This window comes from Heliangelus exortis, chromosome 1 (assembly GCF_036169615.1).
Source record: "Heliangelus exortis chromosome 1, bHelExo1.hap1, whole genome shotgun sequence".
NCBI lineage: Eukaryota > Metazoa > Chordata > Aves > Apodiformes > Trochilidae > Heliangelus > Heliangelus exortis.
The window spans coordinates 79,294,780-79,318,777 of record NC_092422.1 but is presented as its reverse complement, the minus strand read 5'-3'; positions in this window follow the sequence as shown (position 1 = coordinate 79,318,777).

The window sequence follows — 23,998 nt, the reverse complement described above, 5'->3', positions numbered from 1 at the left end:
AGGAAGTCTTTTAAATATTAGACTTCAATTAAAGATGTCTTTTGAAACTGATTCTTAAGATTTTTTTCTGAAATCTTCCTTTGTTAGCCATGACTTCATATGCGATATACATACATAACATGCATTTATAGTAAACACATATGTACTGTACAGTGTATGTACATAGAAATAAACACAGATAAGTTAACAAAAGCTTTGTTGCTGACAAAGTGCCTATATTCATCCCAAATATTTCATTCTAGCTCTGATCTCCTGACCTTCCATACTTTAAAATTTCAAATGCCAGATATGAATTAATTCAATCCCACAAATTAAAAAGACTAAATCTTTTGGTACATTATACCTCCTGGAACTTTCTTTTAATATTACCAAAAATGTGTTGATTGTAAGATGTTATTTCAAGAACATTTAATTCTACATTTCTGATGTAAAATTTTCAGTCTTAAATTAGTTGTTTAGAAGAACAAAGACTGAAATTACTACAAATCTGAAAAAAAGTGATTTTTCCTGATACGCTTTAAAAGCAGTAACATACTCATGCTGACCCATTTAACCCAAAGAAGCAGCATTAGGACCTATTAAAAAATGAGCATCTGCACAAAGTTGTCCTAGTGTGTCAACTATGTATTGAGAGAAATGCTTTATGCCACTCATTTAAAAAAAATTTAAAAGAAACTACGGAAAAACTTTATTTTTCAAACAAAACAATCTGATTTTTTTTTTTTTTTTATTTAAAGGACATTGGATATGCTTCAAGTATTTGAGACCAGTCTTCAATATTCTTACAGCTTCATTAGAAGGCTATACAAACTCTCAGTGTTAAAACTAACCCTTTCATTGGTGTTTGCATTTCTAATACAGTCATTTACATAATTACCCAAGTGCATATCACTGAGAAGAAGGTCCATTTTTTCTAAAGTGATTTACCTGTTTGCAGTTCTATCTTCTTTTTTGTGAAAGAATCTACCTGAACTGCCTGTGGACACCATGCTGCCTACATCAGACACCCAGTGTCTGCAAATTCTCAGTACTTCAGATGCTTCACAGTTAAGAAGTCAGTGCCAGAAAAGTCATTCACAGTTATGCTACTAATTTATTTCCTAAAATATGTGACTTAATGATTTTTGTTTTCTTCATCTACCTTTTCTCCATTACTCTACAGCAACATCTCTTAAAAAAAAAAAAATAAAAACCACAAGACCCTTTTTCCTGTTTTAACTACTAGACTTGAAGCAAAATTTTGATGATCGAAAATCTAGTGTTAACCTTTTTTCCTGCTTGTACTTCTTGTAAGACAGCTGATATAATTTATGTAAGGTTTTGCAATGCTATAATTCAAGATTTGCAGGCTCTATTGCTTCATAATTGTAGTTCAACAGTGCCATCCTCTGCTTCTTCCAAAAAACATTTCCCTGTATCTCCAAAGATGATCTTAAGGAATTCTTGAAGTCAGAAAGCTATAGCTTCACACTGCCAGCTTAATGATAGTAAAAGACCAAGGCATTATTTTTCTGGTTGCAATATATTTAAGAAATTAATAACTTATTTGTTGACATTGTCATTTATTAGATTAATGAAACCTTTCATTTGGGTTTTAAAAGTTCGGTTGTATACTAATATATCTAATTAACTCTCCAGAATGTTTCTGTGCTATTTATTTGGCCTCTAAAGAACCCAGTCATGGACTAGAGGTTTCTTTTTCATAATGACTAGACATTTAGAAGACAACCCCTCCCAGTACTCCAAAAAGCTTCTAAATCAAAATTAAGACAAAAGAGAATAGCAATACACAAAAAAATGAGGAGAACAACATCCAGACAGAGACTCGTGTGATAATCAGAAATCAGGCCAAAAGGACCAATTAATCCAGTATTTGTTTTCAGTGGTCTGAAAATACCTTGGCAAAGCTGGATTTTAGGGAGCAATAGAAAAGTATATTTGTAGTAATTCCTTTATTTTAAATGTGACTGGGGAGAAACCTTGAGGCACTTGCAATAGAATAAAAAGAATTACTGAAAGATTTGCTGGTAAAAACATGGCATGTTAAGATTATTGTTAGGGGAGGAATAGAGTGCAAAGGTTCCAGATGCAGCTAAAAATGAGGAATCAGTGCAGACAGGCACAATCACAGAAAATAATGGGGTTTTTTAATTTTTTATTCAACCTATTTACATTTTCCCTGAAAATATTTGTGGGACAATCACCTGCTATATTTTAGTTGCATTAATTTCGTAATCTTATTGAGGAACCTCTCATTCTTTTCCTACAAAGGGCAATGTGACTGATACATAAAGAAAGAACATAACAGTAAAGATTTTCCTGGAGGAGTAATTAAGCACTAGAAGTTATGTCCACAAATGCTGTGGGATGTCTGTCCTTGGAGATTTCTAAGATCCAACTTGAGAAAACCCTGACCTGACTTCAGTGTTGAGCAGATGACTGGACCTTCTGAAATTCCTTCTCTGCCCAACAGTTCTGATATTCATGGATTCTAAAATATCAAATCAGCCTTATAAAGGTCACGTAATCTGAAGTGAGAGATTAACAGGAAAATGTTTAAAGTTATTTCAATCACATTGTGTGAAAACCATTATAATGTAAGCATTTAGGCGAAAAGAAATACTAAAGAATGTGAAAAAGGAAATTAGTAGTGGTAAAATATTAACTGAAAAGTGAAAAGCAGGTGATAATAGAAAATAATTTGTTTAAATAAGATTAAGCTTGTAAAGCCAAAGTGCAATTGAAATCAAGGGAAGCAAAGAAAACTTTAAGAATGGTATAGAATCCTTAAAAGGACTTTGGCAAAAGTAGGATTTAAGCACTTTTGTAGATGATGTTCCTCCTCTAGGAACCCTGAAATTTTTTAGTTCCTTCTCACTTATTTCAATTGGCTCTGAATACACAGTTTTAGGCTGTTTCATGCTACCTGCTTGATCTAGGTTATGCTTACAACAGTGTTGCATGGTATTGTTTAGGAATTAGTCTTTGTCTGCCTTCTATCACCCTGCTGATAGCAGGTTGGTGAACACAGTAACAGTCTGATGATACTGACAGATTGTAGCTGCTTTTGATTCATATGTTGGAAAAGCCATGCAACTTGCAGACCAAGATTCACATTTGTGATTCACCTGTCAGGGCATATTTTGTCATTACTCAGAAATTTTGTTGTTGACATTAAATAGCAATAAATTATCCCCATTATGCCTCTCACTTGACTAAACTATTCTTAGAGATACAGGTGTAGTAAACTTTTAAATACAACTCATGTTTCTAAGCTCTGTCACATAATGCATTTAGCTGCTCTGGATACACTGTGTGCTTATTCCATGCTGGCAGCATAAAAGCACTCCACAGGGAAAGAATTCTGTACAAAACCCAGGTGGTCACACACAGAAACTTATTTCTCAAAAGCATGCAGCTCAAGGTCTCTGAACTGAAGGGAAAGGCAACCATGAATAAGAGCAGGCAAACCAGAATCTTAAGCATGTCTATTTCAGACATTTGCTACACAATTTCAGAAATTTCTGGGACAGAGGGCAATTATCCTCACACAAAAATACTACAGGTAGCTGTAATAGGAATTTCTGACCTTCAGCACCAGTAGTCTCTGAAAGAGAAAGAGAGCAGTGGAAGTAAAGAGAGGGAGAGAGGTGTACATGACCTCCCTGCTAGTTACACTACTTGGCACCACTGCTACATGGTTGCTGCACCATCTCCTTTCCACTCCTTGAATATCCTTTTTTCTTTCTCAGTCTGCACACCAGGTGCAAGTGGTGAAGGACATGCCCCTGAATTAGGGTTTTCCAGGGCAGAATTTTCTTAAACCTGGAGCAGGTCCACCCCATCCCGCTTCTCAAAGCACCATTGCATGACTGGACTGCAGACCGATGTTCATTTCTGGACTCAGTGGTAATGATGGTGTGAAATTCCAGTCAGGCTCTGCCTCAAACAATTGGCAACTGGAAGCACTACCCACCCACCCACACACCATCCCTCCCCCAAAAATGGCATACAGTAGGGGAATGGGATAGAAGGGGGAAAGAAATATTGCCTGGAGCTCTGCATAGAACTGGCCAACCACCTCAGGCTGCAGAATCATGCAGGTGGTGATACTCTACTCTTTCTCCCTGTCTCTGTAACAAGTGGGATGAATGATGTATTTGTCTCAAGCAGTCTGGAGGCCTTGAGAAGAGATGTGAGGTGAGGACATAAAGCTTGAAAAGAAATAAGAGGGAAGTCATAAAATTTGAGAAAAAATAGCTCCTTGACAGGCCCAACTTGGATACTGTTAATTAGGAGAGAGAATTAGGGGAAAACACCTCACCAAAACCAGTTAATTCTGCTGATGCAGCAGACAGCAAAACTACAACAGAGGTGACCACTCGATGGAACTTTCCAGGCCAAGTCTGGACAGGCAATGATCAGCTATCGGCCATGGTGCAGCAAGAAATGGACAGCATAAAAGGAAGAGAGACTCTAACCCTTTCCTCTTCTCCTAGCCTTCTCCTTCTCCTTCTCTCTCTCTCTTTGGGTGATGTTTTCTTTTTCTTTCCTTCCTTCTGTCCTTCCTTCTGTCCTTCCTTCCTCTTTCCTCTTCTGTCTCTCTCTCTAGGATTAGGCTAATAACTGTAGTTTTAATGCTGCCAGTTCTGTCTGTGACCAATAAAACTGTAGTTGCACCCTACACTGTGTTATCTTTACTTTGTCCTTGTGACATCCAACAGGAATCTCCATGTTTCCAGCCTTTTGAGCATGACAGGTGGGAAAGAAGGGAAGAGCTCCTCAAGGACTCCCTGACTTACTCCTAGTCCATTCCCATGCATGGCACTTCAGAGCTGTGCATGGACACTCCTCTTGTCCTCTTCAGAGTGAGGTAGGTAGCAAAGATAAGCTGTTTAAACTGTCTTGAGCTCTTCTGGTGCATTTTGACTGATAAAGATGCTGAATTCATTGTGGAAAATACTAAATTGACTTGCTACTCTCACAGTAATACGCAAAAAAGGGCACCTGTCCAAAACCTTAGCCAGAGGAATTTTGCTCGCAGAACAGAGGTACTCAGGAATACTTTCTTTAGTAACATGAAATATTTACAATGCTTTGGAGGAAGAAAAAACAACAAAACAAAACAACACTTTAAAAAAAATTGGTTTTATCTGTAGTCATTATCTGAAGTACACCATACACAAGATGAATAATTATATTGGCTTTTGGTTCGTTCTTATTCACTGTGCAATTTCACAGGTTGAAGCAGTTTTCAGAAAAATAACTGATAATATAAATTGTTTTCCTTTGCCATTCTTCTCATAAAATTCTGATGTTATATGATTAGGTCTTAAAATTAATCATTCTAAGATTTTTTTTTAAATCCATTGCTGAAATCTATCAAGTTACTAAGCCAAACACTAACACCCAAATAATACATACACAACAAATGTCTCATTCATATGATAACTTCCCACTAATATAGATTTTGGTTGTGCAAGCATTTTATGTGTGTTATTTTCTTACCATGAGGGTCAATTAGAAATATTAATTGGTAGCACAGTAGTGATTACAGCTGCTGAAATTATTTAAAAACAATTTCAGGGATTTAGCACTGAAACACATAATTAAATATTAATATCTGATTATTAAGTGCTTTTGCATTTGTCTATATTAAATATCACCAGAATGGCTTGTTAACTTATTTATAAGATGTTTTTTATTCTCTTTATTATCAATTATATTTCAAAACTACTTTGCTTTTATATTACCCAGTATGCAAACTAAATGTCACCCATCAATTCAGCTTCAGAAAACAGCTCTCAGAACCATTCAACATAGGTGCTCAAACAGCTTGTTATAGCTCATTAAAATGTTCAGTATTTTTTACTGAAATTGTGTTTCTATAATCAGCAGCCAAAGCTGCATTCATTAAAGTTGTGCACGATTAGATCTGCAGTAAGCTATGCAGAGAAATGTCGGGATCCAGAGCCTGGGCTTTATGCCAGATTAGTGTCCTAACGTGAGCTAGGGCCATTTAGGCATTTTACTACTTTATGAAAGGAATAGCGAGATGCTTGTGAATGAAAGTGATTTGTCACCTGTGTTTTTTATCTATTTATCTTACCTCAGAATATATTCTGCACAGCTATTATTTTATTAACTCAGGCCGGCCTGATTTATTTATTTATTTTCTGACATCTTGACTAAAAATGTATATAACATATCCTGATTAGCTTCACTGTAATATGTGGGCAACGATTCCTAAAAGTACTGTATACTAGTTTAATATCAAGATTGTCCATTGGTTCTAATAGTGGATGAGTCCTGGGATTGCTAAATCCTTTTGAAACTCCCACTGGTAACGTTTTGTGAACAGCTTTCCAGTAGAGTATTTAGGTGTGCACATACACAGGCCTTGGTGTTAGGTACACAGTGGGCTGTGTGATTGCCAAGAATTCTTCATTTCACTTCCTAATCTCACTTTCCAAAGAATTAATTTACTGCTGTATGATACACTAGAAAATAAAAAATTAATCTAAAAGAGGAGTGCAGTCTTACCAAAACAAATGTGTCCATCCAGTAGTATTCTCACCCATACTTTTGAAATAGTTTTAATGGCATTGTGAAGAAGATAGTTTACCACTACAATGAAGGCCCAGTTCATGCCAGCTTCCATGCAGAAGCAGAGCTAATTCTGCCTAACATATGGAAAGGAGAGAAAAGTATTCTTTCATCTCATAGGTCACCTTCATTGCAGCTTTGCTTCAGGTTTTGGCTTGACCCAATATAGCTGCATCTGAGTGAAGTCAAGGGAGACCTTCCTAAGTCACATTGACTGTTTTTAGGGTAATAGTAAAAAAATAAAAACAATAAAATAATTAAATACTAATTTAATGATCTGACTGGTTTAGAAATTATGACCTGAAGGCTGGCTGTGCCCTCATAATTCTCGAACTCTAAGTTGTTAGAGCAACCCAAATACGCTTACCCTTCATTGATTTTATTAAAACAGATGAGCAAGCAAATATTCATTTAAGAAGGCTAATTACCAAGCTGAAGAATTACAATTTTATTTAGCTAATTAGGGATGGAACAATGCACTGGTAAAATTAAGGTCGCAATCAAAGTAGAATGAATAACTCTAAGGTCTGAGCCACCAAAGTAGAACAAAATGTAGGTATGCTGAATTATAAAATTGACACTGATATGTGTCAGTTTCCAAGAAGGATCCATGTCAGTGAGTATGAAGTCAAACAAGAGTGGCAGTAGCCTTGTTTGGATGAACAAAGATCTCCTGCAAAGCTCAAACTAAAAGTAGAAGTGTGCAAGAGGCAAAAGCTGGAACAGGTGACCCAGCAGGAATACAGAGGCACTGCCTGAGGGTTCAGGAATGCAGTAAAAAAGGCCAACAAGCCTGTGTGGAGCTGAATCTGGTGAGGTATTTTAAGAGCAGCAAGAAAGACTTTTAGCAGATATGTCAACAGCAAAAGGCACACCAGGGAAAATACAGGCCTGCTACTAAATGGGTCAGGAGACCTGTTGACAAAAGACACAGTAAAGACCAAGGTATTGAATACTTTCTTTGCCTTTGGCTTTCAGTAGTCCCAGGCCCCTGAGACCAAAGGTAAAGATTTGCTCTAAATAGAGCAGGATCAGTTTAAAGACATTTAAGCTGAATAGACAGACATAAGACCTAACATGATGCATCCACAAATGCTGAGGGACTTGGCCAATGTCACTACAAGGTCATTCTTGATTATCTTCAAAAGATGGTGATTTGCAGATGGGTGGGGGGAGTTGTGAGGACTGAAAAAAATAAAAAGCAAATGACATCTTTCTTTTCAAGAAGACAGAAGGAATACCTGCGGGGGCTACAGGCTGGCCAATGACAGCTTAGTCCCTAAGAAGGTGATGGAGAAAATCCTCCTGCAAAGTCTTTCCAAATATATGAAAGACAATAAGCTGACTGGGAGCAGTCAGAGTGGATTTATGGAGAGAAATCACGCTTGACTGATTTCATATCTTTGTATAATTTGTATAACTTTGTATAACTAGGTGGCATAGTTGAAAAGGAAGCTCTTTACTTTTACTTCTATAAGGCTTTTGTCACTGTCTCTCATATCATCCCCACAGACAAGATGATGAAGTACTGTCTAGACAAGTGGACAGTGAGGTGGATTAACAATACAAAACAGAGGAGAGCTGCTGGTATACCAGATGGGTGTGAAGCCAGTTAGAAGGACCTCAACAGCCTGGAGAAACAGGAGATTGGAACCTTATGAAGCTCAACGAAGGGAAATGTCAAATCCTGCCTCAGGCAGATCAACAGTCTGAGGGCCAACTTGCTGAAAAGAAGTTTGACAGAAATGAACTCAGAAGTCCAGCTGAACACCAAATTCAAAACTGCCATCAATGTGCCCCTGTGCCAAAGAAGGCAAATGGTACTCTGGACAGGATTAGGAAAGTATTGCCAGCAGGTAAAGCAGGTAAACATATCCTTCCCCTCTACTCAGCACTGGTGAGACGCATCTGGAATGCTGAGTCCAGCTCTGGACTCCTAAGTATGACAGAGTATGAGAGTATGACATGGACTTACTGGAGCACATTCAGTGCAGGGCCATGAATATGATTAAAGAACTGAATTTGTCATATGAGGAGAGGCTGAGAGAGTGAGGACAGGCTGAGAGCTGGGATTTTTCAGCCTGGAGAGGGGAAGGCACGTGGATATCTTACCCATATGTTGGGAGGGAAGTAAAGATCGAAGAGTCAGACGCTTCTCAGTGGTGCCCGGTGAGGCTGAAGGGGCAAACTGTGACACAGGAAATTCAATTTAGAGTTAAGAAAGAACTTTCTTAGTGTTAGGATGATCAAACACTGGAACAGGTTGCCCAGGGAAGTTGTAGAGTCTTCATCCTTGCAAATACTCAAAACCCAACAGGACACAGCCCTTGGCAACCTGCTCTCACTGAACCTGTTTGACTGGACAATGTCCAGAGATGCCATCCTGCCTCAGCCATCCTAGCAATCTGTTATTTTGTAAAATAAATACTTTTTTGAGTTCTATCCATCAAAATTTTTAAAAAGGCTTCTTCACTTCATTCTAAAATCCCAGATATGGTTTTATCTAATAAATTACATCAGCTTCTATGAATTAATAAGATAGCAGGGGGAAATGCAAAGGGTAAGTTTTTAATGCCTGTCAGAAAATAAGCAATTTAGTGCATACATATTTATAGATTGAAATTCACCTGACCTTGCCCTGGTATCTACATCAAGTCAGCATGAATCATATCCTAGAAAGCCTAATAGTGTCCTACTGTCTCTACGGTAGAAGTTATTTTTTTATTTAGCAGAGTAAGTGGAAAGTAGTTTTCATAATGATGTATTGGAATTTCCCAGTCTTATCTGTTTTGTATTTATGGTTTAGATATGACAGTTCCCTTCCCCTCTTGCCATAAGAAACACATAAGAACAATTATTTCCTTACTAGCCTGTCCCAGTCCTCTAGAAAATGCCATCTAGGGTTTTTTTCTCTTCCTCACTCTCTCTCCTCTGCACTCCCTTGCTTAACTGTGGAGTTTTATTTTATTTCTTCCATTTTGTGTCACGGTGTTATGAAGCTTTTAGGCATAGCAACTAAAGGGAGTTGCCCCAGAGCAAATTGGAAGTACTGAATCTGGTGCATGGCAACCTGTGAACATTTTCACAAAACTTAAAATGCAATGAGCTGTCAGACTTATTTGTCTGGTTGTTGTATGCAGTCCTTAGAACATATCATAGAGCTGGTGATGGTTGTATAGCTCCCCAAAGAGTGTTCAGAAATTGTGTAACTACCTGTATTAATTCAAGATTTTTCAGTACTCTGTAAAAAAAATATTTTACTAATTTTGATGGATGCTAGTATTAGAATGTGTTGTCCATCTTGATTCTTCTTTTGTTTTATCCACAAACACAGGCATGTTCCTGACCACTAATTTAAAACATTTACTTCCTTTGGGCTGTCAAAGTAAATTATGAATTATGCATTGGTGCTCTCTTAATATATAATCTACCTACACAGGGCTGAATTCTCATGCACTAAATTGTTATTTCAGATAATCGTTTTATGTCTTATTAGTTAACCATATATTGCTCTTACCTGGAAAGGAGAAATGACATGTTGACATAACAGAAGATGTAGACTATCAATTAAAGAGATGCTAAAGGCATTAACAGTTATGCAAGATCACAGAGACATTTTAATCTGATAGTTAACCTATTCAAAAAAGATACTCAAATTCACATTAAGCAAATCTAGGATATGAAGCAAAACCGCTTCCATTTCTTTCTATTAGAGACAGGCTGTAACCCAAAACTAATTATGAGAGTAAAATTACTCGTGTTAATCTTCCAATCTTTAGATCCTGAAACCCTGTTCCCTCAGGTAATTATATTAAACCAACTCAGAAATGTTTTTCTCTTGCTAATTTGCAGCCAGAGAAACGAATAAAAACAGAATAATTAACCATAAACAATTTTATTTGCTTGATTATATTTAAGCCTTAGATGGACTTTTTTCCATGGCTAGCAACAGATGGATTTTGCCTCTTAACCCAACCCTGAAGGGCAAAACTGGCTAAGTGTTTTGACCCCAGCACACACATTTCCCTCTTCTTCTTTTGATTCTCTTTCTAATTATTTTGGTTTTCTCATTCATTGCATTTATTCTTTTATTTATTATTTTCTTTCACAGTAAGAGTAAAGAAACACAGCCAATTTTAACACCACACTATTCCAGGATTCTCCAGAAGGAAACACAAGGTTATTCCTTTCTGAAAGAGATTACACCTTCTAAAGAGGTTTTTAAAAAGGATGTGCCCATGATGCAGTGGGAGGTATCCTGGGACGATAAAAATAGACAAGACAGAAAAAGATATCGGATACTTTCATTATCTGTAAAATTACAGGTCCTCATTTTGTCTTAAAGTAAACTATCCATGTATAAGAGATTGAAGAATGATTGCTTTATCACTTTAAATTATCATCTTTGTCATAAACTCTGAATTATAATTTGGGTTTTGTACATGATTAAGCTTGTTTAGGTATGAAATAAATTTCACACAGTTTAAAGGGTGAAGATAAAAGAATTCCTACTACCTAAGCATGCATTTCTGTCTCAGTGTTATCTTCTTTGTTCATTATCCACTTTATTTGGATTCTATTTCTTTTCCTTATGTACATACTTTCAATTTTTCCTCCTCTTTTGTTTGCACTCTTTCAACTGTGTATCTGATACACTACAAGTAGACATATAAAAGTACCGAAGACCTTATTAGACTAGAAGTATTTGTGTGTGTGTGACTTCAGCAACAAAGACATACATAACTGATTTCAAGCTCAGCCTTCCCACATCACTCCAAGTAAACAAAAAACTTTAGAATCTCACAAAGTCAGTCTTAATATATAATACCTAACTTCTGCTGTCACCTTTTTTCATTACAGTGAGCGTGAGGTGGGTCAGAACATGCCTGACATCAGTCCTTTATACCTTTAACAGGACCTGTAAAAGAGTTTAATCAGCTTCCTTGTCTAGTTTTCCCTTAAAAACAGTCCTTCCAGACTAGATTTGCTTTTGATTTTCTCATCAATTCAATCAAATGAGTCAGGATAAAACTCAAATAGCTGGAACCAAAGTTAAAAGTAATCCATCATAATTCTAGCCATAATTCCCATGTGGTCCCCACTGGAGTAGGAACATGGTTTATTATGACAAGAAGAGGTGGTATTAAGTTTCATTTAAAGTAGAGAGAGACAGATTTTTAAGTTTTGAAGTATTATTTTACACTTTCAGGAGGGAGGGAAGGAAAGACTGAAAATTACTGCAATTCATTTGTGAAGAAAAAAGTGAAACGCAACTTCTTATCAAGCTTAGGTCTGTGATATTAATTGCTACACTTTCTCTTTTTCACTCCAAAGCCTTGCTAGGTCAGACAGTTTTAAGAAAAAACACTGTGGATCACCTATAAGACAATGTAAAAGAAGCTTGTTTTCTGTAAGGACTATTGTTACTGATTCATGCCTAGATATTTGCTGTTCCAGTTACTTCCTGACAATTCAGCAAGAATCAGAAGAAAATCTTACACAAAGATGTTCAAGAGGAGAACTGGGAGTTGATTTTGGCTGGCTGTTCTGTTTGGGTTCTTTTCTCCTCATCATGATGCACTTAAGTTCTGATACTGCAAGTAAAATGAAGAATAACTCTCATTTCCAATCTTGTTGCTAAGAAGTTAGCATCACTGTTGGTCTCTTCATTGTCTTCACCAAGTGAGGAAGGTGAAGATTGTTGTGAAAAGGACAAGAAGTGAGATTTATGTTTGCTTTTAAACAGAGTGAAATATAACTATTTCTTTTTTTTACAGTAGTGATGAGATAAAGACATATTGAGTTCAACATAGCTCCAAGCTATCCATTTAAACAAAATGTCACTTTTGCCACCCCATTCTCTTGTCCCCTGAAATCAAGAAAGACTTCATTGGAAAGTATTCACATCATTTGTCTCTCAAGGGCAAGGGAATTTTCTGGCATGATGGAAAGAAAAAAATGATGATTAAGATATGTACTTCCCTCTCTGCCTTGAGCAATGAAAACGATGCTGATGATTGTGATGTGTGGTAAATTCACTAATAATGTTGGCAATCTGTCTCTACTAACAGGACAGGCAGGTTTTCCTGCCTCTTGGTGAGTTTTAAAAATGTATAAATTAATCAAAATATGATCTAGACCAACCATAATTCTTTAAAGTAGAGCAAATAATTCCCATTAACTTATCAACATACACAATAAAGTTCCTGAGATGAACACCAGGTGATACCAGCTAAGAATTTGACCTCTTATTTTTGCAGGCTGTTTCATACCTGAGAGAGTAAGTTATCTTTTCTTTATTTTTCTTATCTTTTTTGTTTTATTAAAAAAAAAATAAATTGTGCCTCAGTAAGATCTTGGTTTTGTGAGCTAATGTATATATGTCCAAGGCTTAGTGTCTACCTACTCCAGCATCAGAAACAAAGATGGAAGCCAGCATTTGAGATGGAGGTCTGGGATTTTTACAGGGAAAGTAACCGTAGCACTTCCCTGACACCTGAAAAAAACCTGCAGTTCAGTATTCACAGTCATGCTTGACTTTTGCTAACCAAGCATTTGGATGAGAGAAGAAAGGCTTATCTTCAAATTAAGGTCAGGGTCTGGCCCAACCGGCTTCCCTGGTGTATGCCTAATCCTCAGCAGAATGGTGGTACATTTATTGCTTAATCTAAGCAGTACATTTGAGAGTTTAAAGTGGTTTATTGAAATGGAAAGGAGCTTAAGTTTTGTTCACTTTGACTATCAGTTGTGTAATGACCGTTCCTACATTTCCAAGTCAAACGCATGAACAGAATTATATTTCATGTTCACTTTTTTCTGTCTCTTACTGATGATTTGGTCAATTAACACTTCCAAATATTACATCTCTTAGCGAGTCAGGAAAGTGTGAAATTGCCTTATAGTAATGACAAGGATGAGAAAATCTTCCAGCGCCATTACTGTGGCTCTAACTCTGGAGTCAAAATTTAGTATTGTATATACTACGAGTTAAAATCCAAAAAAAGGAGGAAATATTTGAGATATTTTCTACAAATTACTTAAATAGCCATGGATATGGAAAGATTTAGGTCAAAATCATAACCTGAAATTTGTGTTGTACTTCACATCTTCTCCTAGTTCTGAGAGACAGTTAAATAATTTACTTTTTCCCACTAGCATTTTATTCAGTCCCACCTTTTCTGCATCAGTGTGGTTTGGAAGGGGTGAGAATGAAGACAAGTATGCTAACTTGAAATAATTGGAATAATTTGAGTATTGGTTATGCCCTCCTTGTTAAAATTGTTGCTGCATAGCAAGATTGGATTATCAAATTCCAGGCATAGGTATATGTTGATGTCTTCCAAGAGCAAAGCTGCTGCAGAAAATAGTAGTAAGGGAACACAATGTCTTTTGATAAGTAGCTGTCCAATAAGGACAAAAATAATACTGCAGATGTTTAACTGCAAAGCAAGTATTTCCAATCCACATGGCTGTTTTTTCTATTCTAGAAAAAGAACATATGAAAGACCACCACTCATAAGTGAGTTCATAGAATCACAGAATCACAGAATGGTTTGGGTGGAAAGGGATCTTTAAAGGTCATTTAGTCCAATCTCCCTGCAATCTTGCTGTCCAATTTCTGTTGCTCAGAGTTCTGTCCAACCTGACCTTGCACGTTTCCAAGAATGGTGCACCTACCAACCTCCCTGGGCAACCTGTTCCAGTGCTTCACAACCCTCATCATAAGAATTTTTTTCCTTACATCTAGTCTAAATCTACCCACTTTTTGTTTAAAACCATTACCTTTTGTCCTTTCTTATAAGCCTCTTTTAAAGTACTGAAAGGCCACACTGAAGTCTCTCTGGAGCCTTCTCTTCTCCAGGCTGAATAACCCCAACTCTCTCAGCCTGTCCTCATAGGAGAGGTGCTCCAGCCCTCTGATCATTCCTGTGTCTCTCCTCTGGACTCACTCCAACAGCTCCATGTCTTTCCTGTGTTAAAAGCTCCAGAGCTGGATGTAGTAATCCATGTGGGGTCACACAAGTATGGACTATAGGGACAGAATGTCCTCTCTAGACCTGCTGGCCATGCTTCTTATAATGCAGCCCTGGATATGGCCTTCTGGACTGGTAGCACACACATTGCCAGTTCATGGCCTTATTTTCACCCACCAGTACCCCCAGGTCTTTATCCTCAAAGTTGCTCTTAATCCATTCTGCACTGATATTGGGAGTTGCCTCCATCCCTGTGCAGGACCTTGCACCTGGCCTTGTTGAACCTCATCAGGTTCCAGAGGTGAGGGCAACTTCATCTTCTCTTCCATACTTGATAACAATGCTTATATGAAAGGTTGTTTCCTGTGGCAGCTATATACAACCACATTGCATTGGTTCTGTGTTTTTATATGCCTTGGGTTTTGGTTTTATATTGTTCCAGTCAGTACATTATTATTTGCACATTACAATCTGATTTTAAGCAATTGTAAAAAGCCTTCACCGTAGTTATTGCTGACCAAGTGGCTAACTAATGTTCCTATTTTTATCTATTTTATACACGCTCAAGCTCCATTCCCAGCAGAAGTATTTTAAATTACAGCATTTTTGTCACTGGTAAATTTAGCTAGTAAAGCTTGCTGAAGAGAAAAAGAATTACTCGTTTATCTTCTTTTAACTTTGAATTTGGCAAGAAAATAGAGTAAGATAAAGAACAAGATTCAAATAATGACAAAACTGTAAAATGCAATGACAAGGAGATTAAACTCCATTCAACAGGCATGTAACAAAATATGTTAGTTCCTCGTGTTCTACTGAGATATAAATTGCAAGTTTCATCACACTGCTAAATCCTTAAAAACATGTAGTCAGAATAGCCTGATTAAACTAATAATTTAAAATATCTTGATTGAGAGCTACAGTGGTAGCTCAGAAAAAATACAGGTAAGAAAAATGCTAAGACTAAGGCTACTTCTGCTTTGGAGACAATCAGGATGAAGTCATATTGGTAGCAGCCTCCATGAATTTGAATTGTCATTTTTTCTGGCTTTATTGTCAAGAAGAGAATATTTATAGAAAATGGGTAACTAAATATCCCATTATCTGTTCTGTCAGAGCAGAAAGTAAATATTTAAAGTTCAGAAGTTATCTGAAATGCCAACGTGTTTTACAACAGAAAATGATGTTTGATCAAAATATTTTATGTATTATTTTCTCTGTGTGTATGTAATGCATACATAATACATGCACAAAATTCAAAATGCAAACAAAATTTTGACAGTTGGATCATTATGGATTAATGCAACAAAATCAATATCAAGATTTTTTTTCATTTTCTTTTAATAATTTACTGAATATTTTTATTAGAAGGAACATTCATAAAAAATTGTGTGTTCTTTTTATTTAGTAGAATGTCTTCATCAAGGACTAAGTTCATCCTTGCTCAATATGTGATGCCTATATGCAGGGAATAATATATACAGGGAATCAATTTCCTCAGGGTAATAAGGGAGGATGGCACAGATGTAAGCAATTAACACCTACCTTCTAGATTCTTAGTTAAAGTGACATTGGTATAGCAGCAGTTTTTGAAGTGTCTATAAGATCAATATATGTCTCAAGGGAATTCCTGTAGGTTCCCAAAGTATTTTGCAAAGAGTCTTGCTGCATCTCTTTGGATGATAAATGCCAGGATAGTATATAAATTATTGTTTGTCCCTGTTACCCCTCTAAAACTCGCTCCTTACAATGACTTATTCTGTCATTACCTATTTTCTGGTGAACATAAGAACAGTTAAGCAGACTATTAGTGGTTCAGTGAAAGAGCTTTAGATTTATGAAATGTGATATATCACCATAAAACACCTATTTAAACACATATTTAACATACCTGTGTTTTTTAAGATCTTGGGCATGTGTTCAATTGAGGGCTGAGCACTTACACTGCAGACCCTAAATGTGAGTTTATCTCAGCTGGCTTGAGATAGCTGGAGTGAGGAAGACTACATCAGCAAGTCACCTTAGGCTTTTTGAAGCAAGCAGTAAATGTGGTTTGTAGAGAGCAGTTCATGGGATCTTTGCTAGAGGTCTTTATTTGATTACATGAATACGGTCAGAAAATGCAGAGTACATTCTCAGCAAGGTTTTAACCTGTTTTCAGGCTTTGTTACATTAATTGAAACAAAACCAAATCCCTATTAACCTTTTTCTCTGTGTGGTACTTTCCCACAGGAACTCTGAATTTTTTTCTCATTTTTTTCACTTCTATTGTGATTTCTTTTATTGTAAATATTGGTCAATTTAGAGTAAATTGCCTAGGTAAAATAATCAGGGAAAATAGATGCCAGAGGTCAACTCAGTTAATTGCATTCAATGGGAGGCAAGATTTTCTTTACTCGTTTAATTAAACTAAATGACACCAAGAAAACATTCCTAACCTTTAAAATAAAGTGACGTGTATTCAGTACTGGGATTCATTCCAGGACTAGCACCAAACCTTAAGAAATTTCAATCAGAATGAGAGAAGCTATATTGCTGCTTTAAAATAGCGTTATGTGCAGATCTTCTGTGATTTCTTCCTTTGCAGATATGGGAAACATATAAAAACTGATTTTTAAAGCTGAAACAAAACCAACAACAACCAAACCAAACAAAACAAAATGCACAGTCAAGTTGCCTACTGAATATGTTTTGTCTACAGGAGAAGAAATTAAAAGAAACTATGCAAAAGAAAAACTTAAAATGAGATCTGTCTCCATTTCCCTTTCTCAAGCTGCCCACAAGATGGAGGGGACCCCATTTTCTTCCCATGTGTGTTCTGTGCTTAGAGTATGTAAAAAGGAAAAAAATGAACAAGTTTATATCCTGCAAAAAGATCCAATAGTGAAAACTCCTGCTTCTAGCCTTAAGCATTTTCTCTAAGTATACTTCCCTGGAGCCAAAAGTATGCTTTTATGGCAATTTTAAGATGTTATCGGTGCAGTCATAATGAAATAAGAAAACCAACTTGTTAGCTAGAGTTTGGAGAGAAATCTTATGGTCACTTTGTATTACAGTTCTGAATTCTGAATAGCTTGTAGAAGCATGTTTTGAACATTAGCAGTATATGATAACTCCAGCAGTATATAAACACCAGAAAAGAACATTTTTATTTGTTTACAACGTATCATAATAAACAACCTTTTTCAATTGCGCTCTCTATAGCACCTGATTTTCAACAGCTGAGTAATCATTAGACTATATTTATTCTAGAATATAAGATATATTATTTCTTTACTCATTCTAAATGAGCTGTGCTCCAGGTAGTACATATTGACACCTCAATACAACATGTAGTCACTCTTCCTCATATGCATTGGTCTTAATGTGAAGTAATTTTCTTGTTTGATTTACTGCCTGGAAAACTAGTGTTTCTAATAACCACTAGGATATGATTTTGTTCTGTTTTCAAAGTATTGATATTTATACCCAGATTTGTTCTAACATAACAGACAAAACATTCTTGGTCAGGTGTGTCCTCACTGTTCTCTGCAAAAGTTGATTCAGTGCAATTGGGTAGATCTTGAAAAGCAATGGTAACAAAAAAGAACTGTAGAAAATACAGATATTGCTGTGGGTTATTACAGACGAATGTACCTTTAAAAAAAAATCTTGCAATGTTTTTTAAATGTTTGGCAAGATGCCCAAAATACAGCATAGAGTATCCAGTAAAAGTACAATTTCCTTAATTTCCCTGTGAGAACACAACCCTGTTCAATGAATGAGCTTTCATTTTAAAGGGAAAAATATTTGTGAAATCCAGGTACTTTCAAAGTTACATAAAATGGGTAGTCATATAAATCTGATAGCATTCTTCCAGTAGCTTTGCAAGACCTTGGAAAGCCACTTGCTTTACCTTACTTTATTACTTAGTACTTTACTGCTAAGAACCAATATGGCTGAAAAGCAATCTTAATAGAATCTGCATAGAAAATACAGTCTTAAAAGTCAAGATCCGTGGAATAGTTTGCCAGATATTTTGAAGTGGCCAGAAAAATGTAACTTTTAGGAAGCCTTTTTCAGAGGAGATATATATAAGCTTGAAGTTCTTTCAAACTGATGGGACTCCCACCATAAAGACTGAAGATTTTCCTTAACGGTTTGGAAAAAAAGGTTAAAACAAGTTACAAAAGAAGACTCAAAATTTGAAGAAAATTCCCTAAAAGAAGCAGCGTCCTAAGTCTAATAGAGCTGTGAAGTACTAAGAAGTAAAGGGATAAAGGGTTTATTGTGCAAGTTATATTTGTCAACTAATATCCTGATGGTAAGAATATTTTAAGAATATCCTTTCTGATGGGAAATTTTACGTTCCAAACCTACATGCTACATTTCATAGTATGCTAGATTTCACCATTATGACCAATTTTCTGAAATACTTAAAACATTTAGGCATTTCATGCAATGACTGAGTGGAGCATCCCAATCTGGTAACAACGTGCATTTTATTCTATTCATTTCACTAAATGCCTACAAATTTAAAACATTCCACAAAATGATCATTTTACAGTGACAGAAAATTTTGTTTAGTGTCTTCTTTCACAATGTTATTGCAACATAAACTAAATGTGACACTAAGACCACATTTAAGTAAAAGTAACTAAGTAACAGGCTCAAAGAGTTGAGAATATACCCCCCTGCATGTGAATATTTGTTTGTCTTTGTGCACATATTCATAGGTGTATGCATATGTAAAATCTATGCTACAACTGTAAAGAAAACGAAGGGGGAATATATGCAGAATGGGTTAATGTCATACAGTAGGAAAGATTTCTAGATACACAAAATTCTTGGCCAAGAAGTGGATAGTTGTCCTCTAGGTCAGGTAAGGTGATAATTGCTGTCACACCTACTCCAAATCTAAAAATTTCTTTTCTATATGATCGGAAAAAGATGGGGACATCAAGAGAGAGTCTGTAACTAACATGGTAGCATAGCAGCCTCACCTGTTTTTTCTGTGCTGTTTGTGTTCCAGTATTCTGAATGCAATACTCTAAGGATAAAAATCCTAAGTAGCTTCATAAAATAGCTTCCTTACCTTTCTTAGATATATTTTGTTGCTTTTTTTCAAAGTAACAGTAGAAAAATCCTAACTCAACAACCAACCAAGCAATCTTTAATGTGAAACAAAACATCCAGTATGTATGAAATCACAAGATTGAAACTGCACATCAAATACTGAGTTTTACAACTTGGGAAAAAGGGAAGATATGCATTATAAGAAGGTTTTAACTATTTGAATGAGTTCTATTAAGTCTTCTGGAACTCTGACTTAGTAGGATCCTTTGCTAGCAAAGCACCTAGGTATGGTCTTTCCTTTAAGTGCCAAAGGAGACCACTGAACTATATACCTGCTTACCTGCAGATGTTTAAATTAAGTGAATGGTCTCAGTGTAAACCTGGAAACATTTAGTTTAATTCTGCTTATATAATACTGAATTGGATCATTTCAGGGCATAAATGTAAAACAGTGCAATATATAATGGCACACGGTAACCATAGCAGTGCTACCACAGAGTCAATGACTTGAATGGAATACCTCTTATAGTTAAAGTTAAATGCATTCTCAAGCTGTTTTATGAACCCATTTCCTCACTATGCTGTCTGAACAAGATGCAGTGAACATAAGACCTCAAATTTCTGATTCAGCCTTGATCAAATTATGTAGGTAGTGTGCTGCCAGGGTTAATGCAGAAGCAGTTCAGAGTCCATATTTTGCAACTACACTCTGAACTATACTTTACCACTACATAGTCTGGTGAATGAATGTAGGCACACAAAAGGTTTTTAAATCTTCATAAACTCATAGAAAATGTATTGGATGCAGTTTTAATATTTTGTTCATAATTACATTAAAACTATTTTCTTTTTGTTCATACACTGTCTACTCTGTAAAGAAAGAGTCAGGATTTCTGTACCAGTGTTATCCTGAGGTCATACAATTACTGTTTCATTGCCATCCGTGTCCTTTAAAGAGGAAAGGTAAAGTTATGAGAAAAGTTATTTTTTTTTTAAGCAAAGGGAATGTGATAGGTATGCACTGTGAGGATTTTCAGTGAAACGGTTGATGGTGGGTTTTGTAGAAAATTCTTGAAAAATCTGCAAACTACCAAAGTTTCTAAAGGAAATGTATGCTGGGGAAGGGATGTTAAAAATGAGGAATCCACCAGAAGTGAGAGAGGAAATATCCTACTCAAAAACAATAGATAATTTTTTTCAAGAACACCAGTGGAACCAATGCTGGTATCAAACACAGTGTTGCATTTATTAGTTATATTTCCATATAAGTTTGATACATTGCAAGATAACAAATTTAGCATTATTGCATTGTATATATTCACACACAACTACCTTTAAAAATTATTACATACTTAAGCATAGTTTATGTTGATAGCCAGCTTTAAACTGCTGCAGATATTTCTTGTCCTGATTACAGATAAGATTAAATAAAATTTCTTCACCATTTCCAATTTAGAGAAGGAATTATAGGATTAAATATAATTAAATCAGAGACAGAAAGAAGTAAAATTAATAGCTTAGTTTGGGTTTATTTCACTAAGCTCAGTTTTTGTTTTCTGTTGAATATGTTTAATAACTACGGTGCAATTAATAAGAAATTAGTTGATTTTTAAGTCCTGCAAGCAGTCTGGATGTCATGCATAGGCATTATTCTTAATTATTAAAGGCTACAGTTGAATTCTTTCAATAATAGTGACTATAATAGATTAGGTTTTAAAAGTAGGTCAGCTTTTCATCACAAGTACAAAGCAATGTCGTCCATCTTTCAGTACAGTGTGAAAAGCAGGATCATCTGGTTGCAAAATTCTGCAGTCATACACCTGACAACTGAGTGAAACACTGCACATTATTGCTGTATTATTGCTGTGGATTTAGGATTTTATGTTCACGTAAACACAGCTATTTTCACTGATTCATGACTACTGTGTCTCCAAACTGAATGTTTCCCATACAACCATAGTATGCACTCTTAATAGTTATATATACTTAAAAGAGTTCTTTTGTCCAAAATTCTTTCATCAGCAAATAAAGAGAAGGTACCTATGCCTGTACTGCTCTCCTTATAGATTCATCTTGAAGAAATCATTTTACAAAGTCTGTCCTGGTTTGGGCCAGGATAAAGGTGATTTTCTGTCTTGTACTTTTGCTTTTAGCTAAGTCTCTTGTAAGTAGTTGCACTTGCTGAAATGAACAGCAAGTTTCTCAGGCAGTGTGTGTTTCTAGGACTGATAACACTTGATGTTTATAGTTACTGCTAGAGACTGGTGTGCAGAGCCAAGGACACTGCTCAGCTCTGAGGAAAACATTTTACCCTCCAGGAGGATAAAGAGGTCCCACCTGCAGCCCTCCTTTGGGGAGGAATGGACAAGACAGATGCCAGAACTGACCAAACAGAGTATTCCATCCCATATACGCCATCCTCAGTATAAATTTGAGGGATCACGAGGACCAAGCCAGCTTCCAGCTTCCAGCTGCCTGCCCTTCCTGCCTTTCCTGCCTCCCTTCCTTCACCCAGCATCCTGGAAGGATCCCGTCCGTTCGTCTGCCTGTGGTCCTGATCCGTGCCAGCCCATATCTGTGTGTTCCTGCCTCCAGTTCCCGACTGCTGCCGACTCCAGGAGTCCAGCCTGGACTTTCCCAGGGCTGCCCTGCAGCCTCGGTGGTGACGTGAGAGCTACTGGGGGAAAGGGGGGAGGAATGTGGTATCCATTTTCTTGTATATTTGTATATTTGTATATATTTAGTAATTTTTCCTATTATCATTACTGTTTCATTAAAGTTGTGTAGTTTAGTTTCCAGCCCATAAGTCTCTCCCCCTTATTGTCTCTTCTTTCTTTGTCAGGGAGGAGAGAGAGATTAGTAGAGAGCGTCTGTTACTCGGTTTAATTGCCGGGCCAGTGTTAAACCGTGACAAAAGTCCAAATTATTAAATAAATTAATGTAGAAGACCTACCTTGCATTTAGCTGAGCTGATATTCTCAACAACTTTACAGGTAGAATTAATCTGTCTATTACAGACTTAGTAAGTGGGTTGAAAGGTTTCATGCCCGCTCTGACTGGTAATATTTTTGACCACTGTGTGGTTGATCTCAGTGGCTAAAACATTAACTTAAATCTGTGTTTAAAAGAGTAAAATTTCTAAAAAGATGTCTTCAAAATAGAAATCAAATTAGTGGAATGTGGGTTTTTTATTTAAGATTTACTAAAAAAATCACTTCGTATTTTTCCATATTGTAAAACTACTTCTTCCTGATGAGTTTACAAACACCTGGAACACTCCCAAACACAGAACTCACACATTCATCACCTGGGATCTCATTCTCTCTACTTTCTGCAGGAGATGAAGATCAGAGGTAATCCTGCTTTTAATTTCTGAGTCTTTACAGTTATTGTGATATTTTTCAACTGTTTTAATTCTAAATGAGTGGAAATCTCTTATAAGATTTCACACAGGTTAAATAGTTATTTAAAAAAATCAACTCCTTTTGTTCTGCAGCAAAAATGCTATTTCACTTAGAAATATTAAGTAAAATTCAGCTGCCAGTCTAAGAATAATATGTGACTATACAAAGAATTGTTTGGTCTGATTATGCACCTTATTAGAGTGAGCTTAGGACGCTGAAACTTCAGCAAATCCAGTTAGACTACAAATAAAGTCTAAGAATTTTGAATAAATTCAAAGTAGGGTTTTGTTTCTGCATTACACAGAACTCTCTGCTACTTAATTTGTGGTATTCCTGGAAGAAAAGATGACACCTCTCAGTCATCCCAAACTTGTGTTTGCTCGAAAAGATTTTATAACCTCATGTCCAGCGCCAGGCAACTGTCAGGCTCTCAGTCTTTTGAAGGGTTTGCATCCATTTCTCAGGCAATCTGCAAAGTGACAAAGAATGCACAATTCAGTGGATGAAGATTTTTCATGCTGAAAGGTGCATATATTCATCCTCTCAATTGGGCTGAGGAAGGTGGTGGCTGGGAGTTGGGGAGACGGTCTTATGCCTCATTAAATGAAGAAGCTGTTCATCTGTAAGCTGAGTATGGGAAATAGTTCCTAAACTGACACAGGGCATTACATGATAATTAAGTCTGAGAAACCTTGGTAAATTCCAAGTAGGAGGATGTGAGAACGGAAGGACAGGATGAAGAAAGGAGGGGAGAAAAGAGGGGATGAGGGGAGGAAGGAGGGAAGGAGGGAAGGAGGGAAGGAGGGAAGGAAGGAAGGACAATGCCCTGCTAAAAGCAGTGTTAGGAAACTTCTACATCAAGACAGTGAGACAGGATCATCCTTATTTAATTAAGGGCTAAATAAATGAACTGTGGGGTGTTTTATTTCCTTTTCTTTGGGAGGGCTTGTAACAAACTCTTAA